The sequence below is a fragment of the Leptodactylus fuscus genome, chromosome 7, assembly GCF_031893055.1.
Source record: "Leptodactylus fuscus isolate aLepFus1 chromosome 7, aLepFus1.hap2, whole genome shotgun sequence".
In the NCBI taxonomy this organism is placed as follows: Eukaryota; Metazoa; Chordata; class Amphibia; order Anura; family Leptodactylidae; genus Leptodactylus; species Leptodactylus fuscus.
The window spans coordinates 35,925,918-35,946,888 of NC_134271.1; the positions used below are offsets into that span (position 1 = coordinate 35,925,918).

At 39.9% G+C, this 20,971-nt stretch overlaps 1 protein-coding gene across 13 annotated transcripts in view; it reads left to right on the top strand.

Moving 5' to 3' along the window:
- NRXN2 (neurexin 2) overlaps nt 1-20,971 on the top strand; it is a 631,600-nt gene that overhangs the window by 115,892 nt on the left and 494,737 nt on the right. The gene's annotated exons all lie outside the window — the stretch shown is intronic.

Genomic DNA, 20,971 nt, shown 5'->3' on the forward strand with positions numbered 1-20,971 from the left:
TAGATACAACACTTGAAGCTCCTGGACCTTTGTGTGTATGTGTCCCATTACCATGTTTCTTTTATAATACTAGTGCCTTCTTATGTGATGGATGAGTCTTTGGGCTCCCTTAGGCACCAATACCCCAGTAGTAATTGCTACATTGCCCTACATGACTAAGCTTCTGCGGTCACCATCATTCAAATCAAATCAAATCAAACAAGCTTTATTGGCACGTCCGAATAGATATTTGGCATTGCCAAAGCTAGTAAAGTGTGTGTGTGTGTGGGGGGGGTGAGTGGTGGGTATGGGGGGATGGGGTGGTTGATTTGGGGTATAACAGTCCGTGGAGTCTCCTCTTCCTCTTAGTTGGTGACCGCTATATGGGGTGGGGTGGGTGGTTTGGGGTATAACAGTCACACTTGTTTCAGCGCTGCTATTGCACCATCTGAAATTACCAATAATCATTAATGCAGACATGTCTAAGGAAGGAAGAAGGGGAAGATCAGCACAGAAGTCGCCTTCTACCTTCTAGGGTTGTTTTATTTAGATGGAAAGTAGCTCAGGTTAATGGCATCAAATAGGCAATGGGCATGATTTAAATGGAGTATGCATTGATACAATAGATATACACATAGACTATATTATATGTAACCTGATGTGCTTTTTTATTGCCTTGAGTACTTTCACTGCAGTTTTTCTGTAAATTGTATTTGTACAGTTATTATTCAGTTTCTAACATTTGCTTTGTACTATGGCCTCTTCAGCAATGATCCCTTTAACTGTAAAACATTTTATACATGTTAGTCATACATTTTTGTGCTGCTTGTCAAATGCTTTTAAAGTCTGCAGCATTGTGTCTGGATGTCGAGCTTTACTATATAATTTATTGTGCAACTGTGTTAAGATACAAAGGGTTTTTTACAGATGGTTTAGATGGTATCCTTTAGGCAGCGTGTTATAAAATAGGCAATATTTTCTGGTAGCATACGTTACCACGAATCATGCAAGACAACGGCAGGAATTGGAGCTATCACTTGCACAGTTTAGTTAATTGGCTTAGCTCAGACTATCAGGGTTATAGACGAGAATATTAACTAATTATTAATAATGGAGATGGCTATCTTTTAATAGCAGAGTGAACAATGTCTAACTTAAGACAGCCCTAAGTCAAATTCATTCATGATAGAATTGCTTCATTTTTACATTGTAAACCTGAAACTATAAACATCTGTCCAAAATGAATGTATAAAAAAAAGAAATAAACTCCAACTGTTCGTTCTTAAAGGAGCGCTAAACTTTTATTTTATCGTGAAATGGAAACAAACTACTTTTGTAAAGGCTAAATTCACATCTGTGCCGGAGACTCAAGCCATAGAAAATGTCAGAAACAGACAAAACAGTTCTTCAAGGAGGCCATTTCTCTCCGACTCATTCAAATGGTGGACACCCAGCAGACCCCAATAGAGTTAATGAGGGTCCACCGATATCCACAGGTAACAGCTGGCTCTCCATTGTTCAGGTCCACCTGCGGATACAAACGATGGAGAGTATGGCACAGATGTGAACCTAGCCTACCTTGTTTTTACCGCTTCTTTTGGCTACATTCAATAACATATATACAGTGGTGCCTTTTCTTTTGTAGTCTGTAGGCATGATGGATGACGTCAGAGCATAGCCTGAACTAGATGTATAGATAATGCAGGATATCATGTATGAAAGGTATCTAGCACCGAGATTTATACTGCCTGCAAATAAATACATTTTTAAAAAACAAATACATTCATGTTCCTAGACATAGTCATGAGAACCGGGATGAAAACAGTCATAGGTTATATTGGACCCACTAGAAAGTTCAACAATCTTTCTGTACAAAACCTACTTTTTTTTTTTTTTTATAATGTGCCCATATGTGGGCTCACAATGTACATTTTTTTCCCTATTAGTATGTTTTTTTTGGAAGATCCATGCAAACATGGGGAGAACATACAAACTCTTTGCAGATGTTTTTTTGCCCTTGGCGGGATTTGAACACCAGGACCGAGCGATGCAAGGCTGCAGTGCTAACCACTGAGCCACCATGTGGCCCCACTACAGAACGTATCTACCCATCAGAAAGTATAATTGCAAATGTATCCTGCAGTGCTTTTATTATGACCACTGCAGCCAGAAGTGATGCTAGAATCTATGTATTACGTGACTGCTAAGGCCAATGGGGAAATTTATCAAATTTTATACATTTTTAATGTTAACTTTTTGCAATATTTAGTATTTTTATACCACTCACACTATTGTTGAAAAATTGGTGGGAAATGAGCACAATTTGCCTATCTAGCTGTCTGTACATCAAATTTGGTTGCCATCTCATTTATGTAAGGGGGAGTGTACAAAGGGGATTAACATATCAGAGCAGTGTTAATGTAGCAAATTTATCAAACATTATGCAACATTTGATAAGTTTGGTCACTGCATTGACTGAAGTAAAATAAATTTATAAAAATTTCCATCAGGTTAAATTCCCTCAAATGACTTTTGGACTTTAGGACCAGTCAGCAGACCCTAGCAGGCGCCACTGAAAAGGCAAGTAATAGGTCAAGAGAGTGTAGGGATTTTAATTTTATAATGTTACTTGCTCTTGGCCACTTTTTCCAAAATCTTGGACAACCCCTTTGATAACAATGTGCCCTGTGTTTTTGATGTTCCCTGTGTTTAATTTATCACCATTGGCCTGTAAGCAACATCAGCCGAATACAGGCAGATTTCAGTCCTTTATGGCAGCCAGTGTACTCCTAATGACATATTGTCAGAGTCTGTCGAGATAATATTATATTTGGGAATATGCTTGTTACTCAGTTCTCTCTTGGGACTTCAACTTGGCACCTAATTCTGTGTATTGGATCTACCATGATATATGCACTTTGTGGACTACATCTTCTGCAGTATCTATATAAGGATTGTCTCATCAGAGAACACTTTTTTAGTATGTGGTCACTGCTGTGATCAGCTCCTGGCACACGGGGGATTATATTGAGAAAAGCCACCACCAGTCAGACATGTACCCATACAGCGGCCACTGAAATAGTATAACATAGCAGAAAGTCAGATGAAATGCAAAGACGTCTTGATTTTGTCAGAATGGGTCACTCACTAGGACCCTATGGACAATTTGTTTTCATTTCACATATCCTTTTTAGGTAGGCAATAGGAGTATGTAAAGGTTATTTTACATGTAGATTTTATGCCCATAATATACACCAAGTTCTTAGCAAGTGACTTGATTCTTAGTAATTCCATTGACATGGAACAATCATTGTGACTGTACATTAGTATGATTGTAACTTCCCTTATAGTTTCATTAATACCAGCAGCACATCCCTGTGTACATGGGGAGGTTTACTGTGGACAAATCTACTGATAAGATAGGGGTACTAAATTTAGAAATATATGATAAACCGAGATACACTTGTCTGCAATGATGGCAAGATACTTGTATGTTCTCAAACCAATCAGTCTAATAGATCTTTCACAGGATACAGATGTTACCTTCCTACTGCTCACTTACTTTAGATGGCATTTTATGGTTGAATTTAACATTTTATTATTTCCTATTGCACACCAAGTAGTGGGGGGGAGGCTCCTGCTGCAGCCAGCTGTGTAGAGGAGTAAAGGGGAAAAGGATAAGCTCTTGGGAAACATATAAAATAATTATATAGTTGTTATAGTTATATGTAATATACCATCAAAGTAAAGAGTACAATGGTAGAAAGTGAAGAATCAAATCATTTTCAGGGTTTGAGATTCATAGAGCATCTAATTGATTTACATTGTGGAGAATCCATGGCGACAAATGCTTTGAAAGATTTTCTCTCTACAAAATGACTAGGTTAGAATATTTCCATCATCAAATGGGGGGGTCAAGTGAATGTATATTCATTTTATATTCCAGAGTCAATCAGCCAGTGTTGTGCACATGCTAATTGGTTGTCTAGTAGTAGTAATAGTTCTGCAGTGCATTGTAATGCTACATGGACTTACTACCTTCTACTTGTGCTGTGGAATTTTCCACTATTGGAAAAAAAACCCAGCAGAACCCATTGAAATCAATTGGAGGCTTTTTTTTCAGCGTGGAAAATTCCACACCAAATTCCTCAACATTTTCCTCCATGTGAATGGACCCTAAGGAGGCAGTAGACTCCCTTCAAATGTACTGTACTTCTCTTTACCTATATTATAGATACTACACATACTGTACTACTCTCTGCTTGTGCCAATATGATGTGTGCCTTTGGGCACCAGTGAAAGAGGTCTGTTTTATGTTTAGTCTACATTGCATGTATTGTACAGCACCCCAAAGATGCTCATATCCTAAAAACACAGCATTTCGCTAGGTTCCAGAAATTCACTCTGTATTTGCATTATTTATATGCTTTTTTAACATTTTGGAAATTTTGGGACTAATTGCTAGTATTTAAAGTAGTTGTGGTTTCAAGTTGCAATGGTCATCTTCAGTTAAACAACCTTAATGTGTCTATTTTAACCACTTAAAACTTTTAACAATTTTTTGGATATGAAGCAGCTCTGAAAAGTTTCATCTTACAAAATCTTGGACATATGCAGCTAAAAGGCTGCTCTGTTACCCCATTACCCGCTCTTTCACAAACAACTCTGTAGATTATCGTATTATCACAATACTGGTGATTTAGCAATGTTAAATTACCATGTTGTACTTTATAAACAATAGTACGATTTTACTTGGTATGTTTTTTTTTGTCCTGAATGAGAATTATCGTGCCTATGCTTATTTTCTTGTTTTCGGGCAGGCCCCACATGGCACAAATGCCGCGGTTTGTCTGCAGTGTAAACACTGCGGAAAAAAAATGCAGCTTTTTACAGTCCCTGCAAAGTGGATGGAATTCTAGAGAATCCACACATTGCAGAAATATACGTGTGCTGAGGGGCAACACGGTGGCTCAGTGGTTAGCAGCACTGGAGTCCTGTGTTCAAATTCTGCCAGTAATAACATCTGCAAGGAGTTTGTATGTTCTCCCCGTGTTTGTGTGGATTTCCTCCCATTCTACATACTGATAGGAAAAAAATGTACATTGTGATCCCTATATGGGGCTCACAATCTACACAAAAAAAATATATATATATATATATACATGTAGTGGAAATGCTGCCGTTTCCAAAATCGTGGAGTTTTTGGAAATCACAGCATGTCCACGGAAGCACCGGTGGTTTCCCTATAGGTATATTTGAACCAGAAAGTCCACCGAGGAAAACTCTGCAAACTTTCCGGTGAAAAACAATGCGGGAAAAAACATGATGCATTTCCACCGCATTTTTTCCTGCAGCACTTTTTTGCTGTATCCCCTTACGTGGGGCCTTAGGCTTCAGAACATTTGAGTACAATACTTAAAATATTATTCATACTCCTAATAAAGAGATTGAAGACGCAAAAAAGTAAATAAAATCTGGAGCCATTGACTCTCTTATGTTTCACATTCCCTTTAAATCCACTTCTGTCTTTTGTTCAAAAAACTGCAGCGAAATATTCCAATAAAGAAGCAACAAAAACTCAAAGGGATTGATTTATCATGCATTTTACACCAGTTTTCTGTTTTGCATGGTATAAAAAAGTTGCAAATTTTTGCCACATCTACTGATTTTTCTGCAAAGAAAAGTTTTTTATTATGGTCCCTTTTTGCCACTTTTCATAAAGAGTAAGAAGGGAGGTCACACTAGGGATACCTCGGCCCAACAAATTTCCTATAATTTATGTCTGAAAGCTGGTGCAAACGATAGCTGAAACTTATGTAGCTGGTTGCTGGTAGGCCAAAATCCACATGAAAAAGGCTTGTAAGAAGTCTCCCATTCACTTCAATGGGAAACCTATCTGTTTGATACATGAGATTTTTAGTTTTTCCCATGAGGTTTTTCTAAACCAGGTGAGGAAAAAAAATTTACGTCAATTTTTGTCAAGGAATCAGCCCTTGTTTCAGTAGAAGTCAATGAAAGACTCAAAAGTTTTGTCAAAATTTTTGCTAGGCATAAGCAGAAACATATCCGCAGCGGAAATGCTGCGATTTTAAAAAACGTTTTTGTAAATCACAGCATGTCAATTATTCCTACGAAAATGCTGGCTATAGAGATAGAAAGTCTGCAGAGGAAAACCCTGAGGACTTTTTGTGAAATGCGCTGTGGTCTTTTCTTCAGTTCTCTTTGGCTTTTGGCTTGCTACGTGCGGTCTTAACCTGAAAGTTTTTCAAAAAACTTGTAGAAATTACAAAAACTTTTAAAATCTGTTATAAAATAACTAAACATATTTTAACCCCTTAACAAGCCCATTACAGGGTAACTACATTGGAAGTGGGTTTTATACAGCAAGTTGCTTAAAGAGGACCTTTCACCACTTTTGGGCACATGCAGTGTTATATACTGCCGGAAAGCTGACAGTGCGCTGAATTCAGCGCACTGTCGGCTTTCCCGATCTGTGCCCGGTGTAAAGAGCTTACGGTGCCAGTACCGTAGTGCTCTATGGTCAGAAGGGCGTTTCTGACAGTCAGTCAGAGACGTCCTTCTGCCGCGCGGCGCCTATCGCGCTGTACAGTGTGAGTGGGGAGGAACGCCCCCTCCCTCTGCTCACACAGCTCGTCCATAGACGAGTATTATCAGGGAGGGAGGGGGGAGTTCCTCCCTGCTCCACAGCACAGCGCGATAGGCGCCGCGAGGCAGGAGGACATCTCTGACTGACTGTCAGAAACGCCCTTCTGACCATAGAGCACTACGGTACCGGCACCGTAAGCTCTTTACACCGGGCACAGATTGGGAAAGCCGACAGTGCGCTGAATTCAGCGCACTTTCAGCTTTCCGGCAGTATATAACACTGCCTGTGCCCAAAAGTGGTGAAAGGTCCTCTTTAAGTGCTTAAGTTAAAGGAAAGGCCCTTAGGTGGGGCTGTAAAAAATTTTAAAGTTTAAAAAAATATATAATTATATATATATATATATATATATATATATATATATATAAATTCTAATCACCCCTTCTCCTAGATTACATATATAAATGAACGTAAATGCAAAAGGTATTTCTACATCTGAAAATGCCCATACAATTAAATGATGAAAGTACTTAACGCATTCCCTAAAATGGTGTCAATAAAAAGTACAACTTACCGCTCAAAAAAAGACCTTACATTGCACAACACAAGAGATGAGCGAGTAGTATTCGATCGAGTAGGTATTCGATCGAATACTACGGTATTCGAAATACTCGTGCTCGATCGAGTACCACTCGCTATTCGAATGGAAAAGTTCGATGCAGAACCAGCATTGATTGGCCGAATGCTATACAGTCGGCCAATCAACGCTGGTTCTTCTCCTACCTTTAGAAGTCTTCTCCGTGCAGCTTCCCCGCGGCATCTTCCGGCTCTGAATTCACTCTGCCAGGCATCAGGCCTGGGCAGAGCCGACTGCGCATGCCTGCTTGTAGTGCGGACATACGCAGTTGGCTCTGCCCAGGCCCGATGCCTGGCAGAGTGAATGAAGAGCCGGAAGATGCCACGGGGACGCTGCAAGGAGAAGACTGCAGGGAGGATCCAGCCCGACCCTCACTTGTGGACTTGGTAAGTGTAATTTGATCGAACGTTGCCTACCCCTGAAATGAGCATTTTCCCCCATAGACTATAATAGGGTTCGATATCGAATCTCGAACATTTTACTGTTCGCTCATCTACACAACACCATACGCCAGATCACATAAGAGACAAAAATTTTTTTTCGCAATGTGATACATCTTTTTAAAAGGTATTAAAATGAAATGAACTGTAGAAATTTGGTACTGCTGTATATACTGACCCACAAAGTATAAGTAACATGTTGCATGATAATCGCCATAAAAAACAAAAAGAAAATGGCACAATAGTGTTTTTTTTCCAAATTCCACCTCGTTCTGTTTTATTTTCAGCTTTGCAGTACATTAAAAGGAATATTACATGGTGCCACTATGAAGTACAATTTGTCTGTCAAGAAATAAGCCTTTATACTACAGAAAATAAAAAAAAAATTAGCACTCAAAAAACTTTTCTTTAGGTTTCTAGGGGATTAAGAATTTTTTTGCTTACGCTATTTTCCATGTGATTTTCACATTCACTGCCAGGGGTCTCTGGAAATTTTGAACCTCCGGTAGCCAGAACAATTTTCACAGTTTTGAGATGAACAAATCAAACCTAAATTTCAACATTAAGAAATCATACTAACCCCCCATACCTATATATTTTCTATATATTTTCTTAAAGTAGACACCTGCAACATTGTCAGAATGCCACTTGGTACTGTATACGAACAGGCACCTTCATGCAATTTTGACTTAAAGTGAATGTTTTATGAAAAAATGCAAATAAATGTATATTAGTTGCTAAAAGTGGAAACCAAACAAAAAGTTATATGTACCAAACCTCCTAAAAACAAGAGCTCAACATGTGCAGAGAAACAGTAGGATTTGTAGAACTTTTATAGCTGATTTCTAGCAGTTTTTAAGCATGTTTTAGAAGGACTGAGCGGTATTTACGGGAATAAATCCCCGCTAAGATAGATGTCAGGAAACGAGCATGCTAGTTTGCTCCTGTTTGCAGTTACCGTCTTATGGATTCCACGACCACCTCTGCTCGGTTCTGCAAAACCTCTCAGAACTGTAAGATGCAAACCCAGGGCTCAGCCTTGTGCCTGTGATTGTCTTATGCAGCTGGGCTCTTTACTCTGTTAGAGAAAACATATTTACTACTAATCTCTTGGTTCAGCTTTATGGCTTTGTTCTCCTGGTTAACCCCCTCGACCTCTGATTGGATTCGGTTGTGACTTCTTGGATTCGACTTTGTCTTGGACTCTGACTCTGCACTCATTTTGCCAACTTCTTACACTAATGGTACAATCTCATCTTATTACTCTTAGTACTAAGGAAACTAAAGGTGATCTTGTTCTTTATATCTGCAATTTCACCTGTTGTCTTATACTTGTCTAGACTTAGTGACCTGGGTCCAGAGTAGCCAAGCCCATCCTGTCTTTCAGTGGGCTCTGGAGAAAACATTGGGAGTACCTTAGACTCCATATTCCAAGATTGTTGGATAATAGGTAGCAATTTATGGAATTCAGATCTAATCTGAAGGACATTTTAGTGAATACCTCTACCTGGGAATAGCATACATTAAAATTCCATAACAATAACAAACTATTCCAAAAAGAGGATGACTTGACGCAACACATCGATCTGCTATAATAACATCTCATCCAGTATTCCAATATACATTTACTCTCAAGTTGGCTCAGCACCTCATCTGTCCTGATGTCTGAAGTCAGGGACCACCATACCAAACCTGTCAAAATCACCAGGTTCAGTTAATACACATCTAAGGTTTATGGTCAGTGTTAAAATTGTTTCGCAGGAAGGGAGTCACTAAGTCTAGATTTTAATAGAATACTATAATAACAAATGATGGATGTTTTATTATTCAGCCGTCATAATTTATAGTGTATTTGTAGACACTATCTATGCACAATAGCTAATTTTCTCTTACAGTATCCGCTTAGCCTTGGTACATCTCATTCTGTGCCTCACTGACCCTGGAAAATTATATTCGAAATGGAGATGTATATAAAGAACAAACAAGTAAAACATGTTCTAATAAAATATATTTATATCTGTCATGTACTAATGGCATTTTGTAGAAATGGTTTCAACATACCATGTCAGTGTTGTGAGGTCAGTTTAATGTTTGTCTAACATGTAGCCTTGTGTCACCTTTTGTGCGCTACAACTTTCTTGTTTTCCCATGTATCTAAATGCAAGGACATTTTATATTTTGGATGCCAAGGCTTTGTGTTGATAAGTACAACACATTATTTCACATATTAAAATAGATAGGTAGATAGATAGATAGATAGATAGAGGTTTTTCTAACTGAATAATTCAGATTTCAGACTAACACAATGTTACAATCTTGTCACTTTTTGCATAGTTATATCTGTTGTAAAGGTGTGAACCTGTGGAAATCTCACAGGTTCTGATCAAATTTGCTTTACATTGCTATCCTAAAACTTTCTTAAAAAAAGAACAGAAAGACCAATTTCTTTGCTCGTCATTGTTTCAACTACCTGGTTACAGATACAGAATAGAACAAATACATAATAAGTTGTTTCACGTAGATATCATAGGCTAGGAGTCCAGCACTGGGAAAGGAGGGGGGTTGGGCAACCACATCCAAGTGGGCTCTCAACTCAATTATAGCTATATTATCACTATACAGTGACCCTATAGTGGTAGATACTACCACTATTTAGTGAATAATAGGTGATGATGAGTAGAAATTTTCACACTTCCCATCTTTACTATCCTGACCCTACTGACCACTTGCGCCATCTGTGACTTGTCTCTTTGGCTCATTTTACTCATCTACACAAAGTCCCCACCATTCTGCAACCCACAAATAACCCCCTGAAAATGAACAATACTGCTGCTGCTTTTCAATGAGTGAAAGAGAGTTAGGGAGCAGAATACTGTTTTTCTAGCTGGTCTTTATAGTAGACAAGATGACAGCTTGTCTTCGCTACCCCCCTAGGTCACAGAATCATGAGAATTAGAGGATTCTCATACTACTGTTGGTGACCGTCAGTAGTGTCGTCCGCTATAAGATTTTAACAATGAACACTAGCTGAACCATTATAAATCTGTAAAATTTTCCATTCATTTCAATGGGATTTTATTTTATGTCCATTAGTATCCACTAACGTCCGTTTATACCTAATCTGTCACATGTCCGTTTTTATTTTTTCGTGGACAAAAAATCCTACATGCAGGATGTTTGTGTCCGTTAAGAAAAACGGTTTCATGACGGATGTCAGGTGTCCATTATTTTTTAACATTAAACTCTATGGGTAACGGACAGATGTCCTTAAGTGTCCATTTTTTACTGTCCGTTTTTTCTGCGTATGCTCAGAAAGCAGAAACAAACAAAAAAACAAAGGACACTAACTGACAGCAGTAGACACTAACTGTTGCTAAGGTGTCCATTTTTTATTATTGACCCATTAAATGGATCAGTTAAAGTAAACGGACACATTAACATCAGTTAGCATCAATTAGCGTCCGTTATTGTCTGTTTTGACAGGTGTCTGGGTTTTTTTTTTTTTACACTATCATAACAGAATCCAATGGTAGTATGAACCCTACCTTAGACCTAGAACATACAGATGGGGAAATATTTAAAAAAATTTAAGATACAAGTCATATATAGTCATAAATCGTGTTACTTCTATATTATAAAGGAATAAGTCAGCGCATCCTATGTTCTGCTTTCTCTCCAAGTCTAGTTCCATGCACATGACCATCCAAGTTAGATGAAACCACATATCTTAGAAAATGAGTGTCCACCACTGTAAACCAATCATGGCTGATAAAATTTCACTTTTATTCCTCCCATTAAAAACCACTGGTAATGTCCATGGAGTATAAGTATCACTTGGATGTTACAAGTGGTTTTTAATGGAAGAAATAAAGGTGAAAACAGCTACTCATTTCCTGTTACTCCTGGAAATTCATCCTGAAAAGTCATCCAAAAAGTTAGATGTGCTTCAACTTTTAATACATTTTCAAATGAAATCACAAATCTATGTTATAAACAAATTCCATAAATGCCACTGGATGGATGTCACTTGTACTTGGCATACCAGCACCAGAACAGAACTGTGACTGTATCGTCAGAAGGAATTATATTCCTATCTCTTCTGACTGCAATGATCTGTGTTCATGTAATTAAAATATTGTCCACATGTCATGTCTGACTCTCAAGTTTTCCCTATGTAGAAAACCTCATGTTAGAGCCTTAGGCTGTATTCACACAGAGTAACGCCAGGCGTTTTTTGTGTGTTTTTTGCACATAGCGCCGCGTTTACGCCGCGTATACGCCGCGTTAACGCCGGGCAACGCCACCGCTAAATAGCGCGGCGTTAACGCGGCACTACGCGGCGTAAACGCGGCACTATGTGCAAAAAACACACAAAAAACGCCCGGCGTTACTCTGTGTGAATACAGCCTTAAAAGGACACTTAAAAAAAACCCCAAAAACAGGAAAATAAATAAACCATGAGTTCAGGCACAAAAGGAGCAAAACAAAATACAGCATTAACTTCAGGCAAAAAAAAAAGTACCTGCTCGTCTGAGCAACTAACCAAACAGAACGGATAACCTAACTATATGTGTGGCTTTCTTCTAGCCACATGAACAAAACAGGCACAATATAGTCTCATCGGATTCAGGTCAGACCCATACACCACCTTTCACCTCATGGAATTGCATTGCAAGAGCTGCAGCCTTTTATGGTCAAGGAATAAGCCAAGGATCTACACCTGGGCTGAGGCCTACTCCAGATCCGCCATGGACCATACATATGCCAGAAACTTGGGGCTGACATATCTGGACTCCAGCACTCTGAGGGTGCATTCACACGATATAACGCGGCGTTGATTCTGACACGTAAACTCACGTCAGAATCAGCGCTGCAAGACAGAATCCCATTGACTTCAATGAGTTCCATTTAGCGCGTGTAACACATTGAAATCAATGGGTTAAAAAGCCTCCTATTAATTTCAATGTGTTACGCGCGCTAAACGGGACCCATTGAAGTCAATGGAATTCTGTTTACAGCACTGATTCTGACTCGAGTTATCGTGCAGGATCAACACTGCCTTACACCCTGACTGTCTCCTTGCTTCATCCCATATTAGATTTTTATATTGCCCAATGTTTCACTTTTCTTACTTGTATAGATGCAATCATATTCCATAATGTTTTTACAGACATTGTGATCACTGTCCCATATAGGGCTCACTATCTACATTCCCTATCATCTCTTTGTAGGTGTTGTCAGTGACAGTATTTGAACCCATGATCCCAGCGCTGCAAGGCTGTAGTGCTAACCACTGAACCACTGTGCTGCCCATTACTTCACATTTGTGCAGCATAAATTCCAGTTTCTATAGGGGTGAGTCTGTGCAAAAGTACACTTGTGTTACATTGCACAGTCTCAATGCCATGTAATATATAGTGGACAAGGTCATCAAGAAAGGTCAAAAGAGACGCTCTGGGGATTTTGGTGGAGGTCCTTAACAAATCTATTAGGAAATTTTTCCAACCCAATCTGAGAACAGGATATAATAGAGGCAAAGAAGTTGATCTTTGTAATACATAGGATAATATAATCTGGAAGAGGATCCCTTACCACTCCTGTCCAAACGCTACCGGGTTCCTTATTGGATGTTACTTCCAGGAATTTCCTTTTGGCCAATAAGTCACTGATTGTCTAAAGGCTTTATTCTTAAGTTTTGAAAGGGACCAGAAAGTAGAGTCCAACAGAGTACCCAGATAGTGTTGCAACATTTTTTTTTTTGGTTTACTAAAGTTTGATGTACAAATCCTACAATAGTAAATGGATTCTGCTATAAAAACAAGATATGTCATATACAAATACAATAAACACCTATTTGCCTAGTCACAGACTGATAACATGAAGTTGCTGGGGTACTATTTTCTGTGTCTTCTGCCTTTGGTACTCATCAGCCATGGTCACATTCTTGTAAGAAACTAGTTGGACCTGCTGACTACAGTGGCACTTACTTAACGCCAAATTTATACAAAATTTTAATAATTGAGTTTTTTCTATTTACGACCAATGACAACAGGCTCAATTCTAATAATCAACAAAAAGCTCAGTTTTCATAAGCACCATCAGATAATGTTTCTGAAATGCAAGTACATGGTTATAATATGAAGATTTGTGTAACAAATGAGTAAAAGCAATATAATAACATATTGTAGTTGGAAAGGTTAGAAAAGCACATCCAATCTAGTTTAACTTATTACAGTACATTGCAGTGAAGACCAAGATGAAGGCACTATGCTTCCTGACCCTATAACAGGAACAGATATCACAAATATAGATATCATGGCTGAATACCATTCAGCTGCTGATTCCTATCTGAAACTGTTCTTGGATTTCCTGCTGTGAAAGAGAAGGAGATGATTCATTCACAGTTTGGATAGTGCGTTGCTCACATAGTTGCTGAAGATCCCATATACAGGTGAATTAAAAAAAGTCAACAACTCTAAACAGAGTATTTTCTTTTCATACTGCATTACAATGAAATAGGCTGTTCAGTGCTCACCCTGGTTGAGTTCCAATACGAGCTTCTCCTAACTAGGACAATGGAGGCCCTGGTGGCTGAGAACTTGCCTGACCCTTCTAAATTTGAGTGTCTCTGGCGGCCGTGGGTGAGGTTCCAGGAGACTTCTTAGTTCTCTTCATTCCTTAGCTAAATTGGAGTTGCCTTGCTCCTCTTACCGTAGGGAGTTCGGTCGTTCCTTTCTGCCAAATCCCTAATTTCCCCTCCCCTTTTCTTTCCAATCAATCAATCAATCAATCAATCAATCAATCAAAAGAGCTTTATTAGCATTACCAAAGAAAAAAAGTTTGGTGTTGCCAAAGCAAAGAATGGTTAGCGGGAAGGGGAGGAGTATGGGGGTTCAAGTGTACTTGGGGTCTCATCGTTCTTGTTTGAGGCTTGTGGGTATCGGGTTGGGTGTTTGAGTGTCCTTGGGGTCTCATCGTTTTTATTTGGAGCTTGTGGGTATCGGTGGGTGTGGGGTAGATGGGTGATGGGAGGGACTTAACGGTCTTTTGTTGGTGGGTGGGGGGTTAAATTGTCCATGGGGGATGGGTGGTTTGATAGTCTGTGCTGTCTCATCTTCCTCTTCTTTGGTGTCAGCTGGACAAATATTGGGCAGTGATCTTTACAGTGGACTCCTCTTCTCCCAGTAGGATGTAGAGTTTCCTCTTCTCATCTGTGGATGTGAAGTCTGGGATGTGGGCAGAGAATCTTTGGTTGTAGACGGCCCTCATAGCTGAGTATTTGGTGCAGTGTAGCACCAGTGTGCCCTTCCCCATCCTGGTCTTGCTGCGCTCTCATGTATTTCTGTACACCCGTGGTATCCCCATGTTCCCCTTTCCATTCAGCAATTGTCTTTTTCTCCTTGTACGTGGGTAGCACTATGATGGCCTTTAACAGCTGGACTTCTCTTTCTGTTCTGTAGCTTTCCCTGCCATCACCTCCCAATTACGTATTTCCCCATGTTGTTATTGTGCCACCCATTCATAGGTTCTCTGTTGTGGGCGTTGACAGCCCTGTACCACAACCGTTCCTCTGTGACTTATCCACAATTGGGTGGCCTGCGTGCCTCCTACTGCCTTATTTGATGCCTCTGTTCTGACTTTCCTTTTCATGTTTTTATTTTCAAAAACCTCAATAAACAGTGATTAAACATAAATAGGCTGTCCAGGATTATACAGTGTATGATGACTGATCCTTAGGATAAGTCATCCATAGCAAGGATCTGACTCTGGAAACCCCACTAATCTGCTGTTTACATCAGCTGCAGTGCACCTGAAGTAGCACCACGCAATACATTGTTTAGTGGCTGGAATGGGTCTGTGAGTTTAGTTCCAGCAGCAGTGAGCTTACAGTAACGTTCCAGCTGTAGTTTTTTTGGTAATGGCTGTGGCATCTGTTAAAACGTAACAACTGAATGTGTAGACAAAATGGTTGTAAACGTTAAATTACTATCTTAGCAATGGAAAGAACTAATTGTGGCAGCAGGTGAAATAAATATTTATGGCAGAGTTTGGGTATTGTCAAGGCTGTTTTGAGAACACAGAGCACAGTTCAGTCTTGCCAGGTTTGCTATATAAACACTATGTCAGGAATCTCAGTTTAGCTGTTATTACTTTAAGGTTTCTGTGCCAACCTGTGAAACTTCTGCAGTTTTCAGTGCTGTCCTAAACTGATCCAATTAGCAGCTGAGGAGGGATATTTAAACCCTGTTCCTGCTCATCTAGGTGCCTGCTATTTGGTTATACCTAGTGTGGCTTCTATTTCCTGATCGCTTGTGCGGGATTGTTCTATATTGACCTTTGGCTTACTAATGGAAATACACTTGCCTTCTGATTTTGGCTCTGACATTACCTCACTGACCGACCTTTGGCTTGTTACTAGAAATCTGCTTGTTTCCAGATTTTGGCTGTTACAATTACTGGCTCTTGGACTGACTTTTGCCTTGGACATGTTCACTCCTGTGATTCATCCTGGTTATGATCTGCCTTGTAAATTTATTGTGGGTTTGGTTAGAATTCAGTTTGTGAAATGTATATTTTTATGGTGATACTTGAGCTCCAAATTCAGCACAAGTCCATCTGGCTTCACAGCTGGCATTGGTAAAATCATTTGAGTGCTCAGGACCCATCTCTTAGCTTTGTGCAAGATTAAACAGCTTGTTCTACTGCTCTCTGTTGTCAGCCAGCTCCTGCTATTTCTGATATTTGCTTTGAGAGACCATCATAACACACTATTGTTTATTAACATCTCACCACTCCATGACCTACATTTTACAACACAGTGATGGCCATTAGCACTGGATGTCAGCTGTCACATATAGCTGATACCCTGCTGCAAGCCAGGATTCAAAATCACTGTAATTGTAGGCGTTTAATGCCTTTTATTCTTTGGCCTATAACAACCACCTTCATAAAAATGCTGTATTTACCCCAAAACGGTACCAACACCAACTAAAGCTCAACCTGGAAAAAAAAACAAAAAAAAAACAACAACCCTCATATAGCTCTCCTTTTGATTTTTTATTACGTAAAAACAGTATAAAAAATATAAAAAATATGGTATTGCCATAATCATAGTGACCTGCAGCATGGTGTACAACGCAAAATTTAAAACCTGTTGGATTCCAGTTTTTTTTCCCCAATCTTTTCAGTTATTAAATAGAGATGAGCGAGTACTGTTCGGATCAGCCAATCCGAACAGCACGCTCCATAGAAATGAATGGATGCACCTGGTACTTCCGCTTTGACGGCGGCAGGCGTCTTAACACCCCGCGTGCCGGCTATGTCCATTCATTTCTATGCCAGCGAGCTGTTCGGATCAGCTGATCCGAAAAGTACTCGCTCATCTCTATTATTAAACTTAAAGGGCTTGTTTAGAATAGATACAGTCCTATGAAAAAGTTTGGGCACCCCTATTAATCTTAATCATTTTTTGTTCTAAATATTTTGGTGTTTGCAACAGCCATTTCAGTTTGATATATCTAATAACTGATGGACACAGTAATATTTCAGGATTGAAATGAGGTTTATTGTACTAACAGAAAATGTGCAATATGCATTAAACCAAAATTTGACCGGTGCAAAAGTATGGGCACCCTTATCATTTTATTGATTTGAATTCCCCTAACTACTTTTTACTGACTTACTGAAGCACAAAATTGGTTTTGTAACCTCAGTGAGCTTTGAACTTCATAGCCAGATGTATCCAATCATAAGAAAAGGTATTTAAGGTGGCCAATTGCAAGTTGATCTCCTATTTGAATCTCCTCTGAAGAGTGGCATCATGGGCTACTCAAAACAACTCTCAAATGATCTGAAAACAAAGATTGTTCAACATAGTTGTTCAGGGGAAGGATACAAAAAGTTGTCTCAGAGATTTAACCTGTCAGTTTCCACTGTGAGGAACATAGTAAGGAAATGGAAGACCACAGGGACAGTTCTTGTTAAGCCCAGAAGTGGCAGGCCAAGAAAAATATCAGAAAGGCAGAGAAGAAGAATGGTGAGAACAGTCAAGGACAATCCACAGACCACCTCCAAAGAGCTGCAGCATCATCTTGCTAAAGATGGTGTCACTGTGCATCGGTCAACTATACAGCGCACTTTGCACAAATAGAAGCTGTATGGGAGAGTGATGAGAAAGAAGCCGTTTCTGCACGTACGCCACAAATAGAGTTGCCTGAGGTATGAAAAAGCACATTTGGACAAGGCAGCTTCATTTTGGAAACAAAAATTGAGTTGTTTGGTTATAAAAAAAAGGCGTTATGCATGGCGTCCAAAAAGAAACAGCATTCCAAGAAAAACACATGCTACCCACTGTAAAATTTGGTGGAGGTTCCATCATGCTTTGGGGCTGTGTGGCCAATGCCAGCATCGGGAATCTTGTTAAAGTTGAGAGTCGCATGGATTCCACTCAGTATCAGCAGATTCTTGAGAATAATGTTCAAGAATCAGTGACGAAGTTGAAGTTACGCCGGGGATGGATATTTCAGCAAGACAATGATCCAAAACACCGCTCCAAATCCTCAGGCATTCATGCAGAGGAACAATTACAATGTTCTGGAATGGCCATCCCAGTCCCCAGACCTGAATATCATTGAACATCTGTGGGATGATTTGAAGCGGGCTGTCCATGCTCGGCGACCATCTAACTTAACTGAACTTGAATTGTTTGTCCAAAATACCTTTATCCAGGATCCAGGAACTGATTAAAATCTACAGGAAGCGACTAGAGGCTGTTATCTTTGCAAAAGGAGGATCTACTAAATATTAATGCCACTTTTCTGTTGAGGTGCCTATACTTTTGCACTGGTCAAATTTTGGTTTAATGCATATTGCACATTTTCTGTTAGTACAATAAACCTCATTTCAATCCTGAAATATTACTGTGTCTATCAGTTATTAGATATATCAAACTGAAATGGCTGTTGCAAACACCAAAATATTTAGAACTAAAAATGATTAAGATTAATAGGGGTGCCCAAACTTTTTCATAGGACTGTATATTTATTTATTTTAGGAAAGGTGAAAAAAAACAAAACACATTCTTCTGTCCCCAGTGACTCCCAGTGTGGTCTGGTCCTACTGCCTCATGTTTTCCTCTAGTGTAAGTCTCTGTCACACGTGAACGCTGAGGCCAATCAGCAGCTTAGCGAAGGACGTGGGACATCACTACTAGCGATGAGCGAACAGTAAAATGTTCGAGGTTTGATATTCGTTTCGAGTAGACCATCAATATTCGACTACTCGAATCGAATATCGAACCCTATTATAGTCTATGGGGGGGAAATGCTCGTTTCAGGGGTAGGCAACGTTCAATCAAATTATACTTACCAAGTCCACGAGTGAGGGTCGGGCTGGATCCTCTGAGCAGTCTTCTCCTTGCAGCGTCCCCGCGGCGTCTTCCGGCTCTTCATTCACTCTGCCAGGCATCGGGCCTGGGCAGAGCCGACTGCGCATGCCTGCACTACAAGTGGACATGCGCAGTCGACTCTGCCCAGGACCAATGCCTGGCAGAGTGAATTCAGAGCTGGAAGACGCCGCGGGGAAGCTGCACGGAGAAGACTTCTAAAGGTAGGAGAAGAACCAGCGTTGATTGGCGGACTGTATAGCATTCGGCCAATCAATGCTGGTTCTGCATCGAACTTTTACATTCGAACAGCGAGTGGTACTCGATCGAGTACGAGTATTTCAAATACCGTAGTATTACCTAATCGATCGAGTACTACTCACTCATCTCTAATCACTACATCTTTCATGTACTGTTCATGGGGTGACATGCTAGCTGTTCATTAAGAGTACTGAGTCTGGAGTCTATTACTAGGAGAGCTGTAGCTCTATGGATTGACCAACCTTTCTACATACTCCTAAGGGGTGCTCTAGTTAGATAATGTGACTGTGCTTGTCCTATGGAGATGTTACCTCCTCTCCCTGCACGTACTTCTGCATTTGATTAACAGGCTAGACATTGGAATACTGCTGGGAATGGTGTGGAAGGTAGAGGTGAATTAGGGCCCCTTCACACGGAGTAAACGCGTGTGTATTTTGGCAAAATACACGTGTAAAAATACACGTGTAACAATAAGACTCCCATTGACTTCAATGACATTTTACACGTGTATTTTGACGTGTATTTTGATGTGTATTTTGACGTGTCATTTGACGTGTTTTTTTACACGTGTAAAAGAAAATGCCATTGAAGTCAATGGGAGTCTGATTTTTACACGTGTATTTTTACACGTGTATTTTGCCAAAATACACACGCGTTTACTCCGTGTTAAGGGGTCCTTAAATGAATCTCTCTCACCATAACTGGAGGCATTGACCCTGCACTTTAATTGTGGCCCCACCAGTTTGCTCCACTCTTGTCCCAAGGATTGACTACTAGCAAGGGACGACTATGGAGCCTTGTATAGGGAACCCCTTGTGTATTTAGTTTGAGTTTGGTACCACAACATCCTCTGTTATATTTTTTCATGTACTGCAAAATGATGCCACTGAAAATTACACTTCACCACACAAAAAATAGCTCTCATACAGAAATACTGTGTAAGGCCGGGCGACCCACGGGACGTAAACGCCGTGATTTGCCCGCACGGAGTTTTACAGTGCAAGCAAAGGGGATGGGATTTATGCGAATCCCATGCCCACTTTGTGGAAAAAATCGCAGCGCTGACACGCTGAGATTTGCAAAGCCGTTGCGGCTTTGCAAATCGCAGCATGTCAATTATATCTACGGAAACGCTGGCGGCTTTCCCGTAGATATAATGTTAAGAGAAAGTCCGCAGAGGAAAACTCTGTGAACTTTCTCTTCAAAGCGCTACGGAAAGAACCGCTGCTTGATCACATTGCGGTTCTTTCCGCAGTACTTTGAAGAGAAAGTTCATGGAGTTTATTCTATTCGTCATATCTGAAGTTGGAAAGGATTTAGAATAAAGACAATTGGCTTTTAACTCATAGGAGTTAGTTCTGCTATTATTTGTGACAACATTTCAAGACAAGCTTATAATATATGTTATGGGGCCAATTTATCATGCCTTGTACACCAGTTTTCTGGAATATAAGGCATCTTAAAAGGTGCAAAGTTTGTGACTTTTCCCCATTTGCAGCACAGTTGCCACTTTTCTTAAAAGTGGGTGAGAAGAGGATAAAGCTCCACATCATGACAAATATCAAGTTACTACCATGGAAAAGTGGTACGAATAATGGCTGACATCTACACCAGCCACAATCCGGTAAAGAATTCCATTTCTTTCACATGGGACACCTGAGATGTGA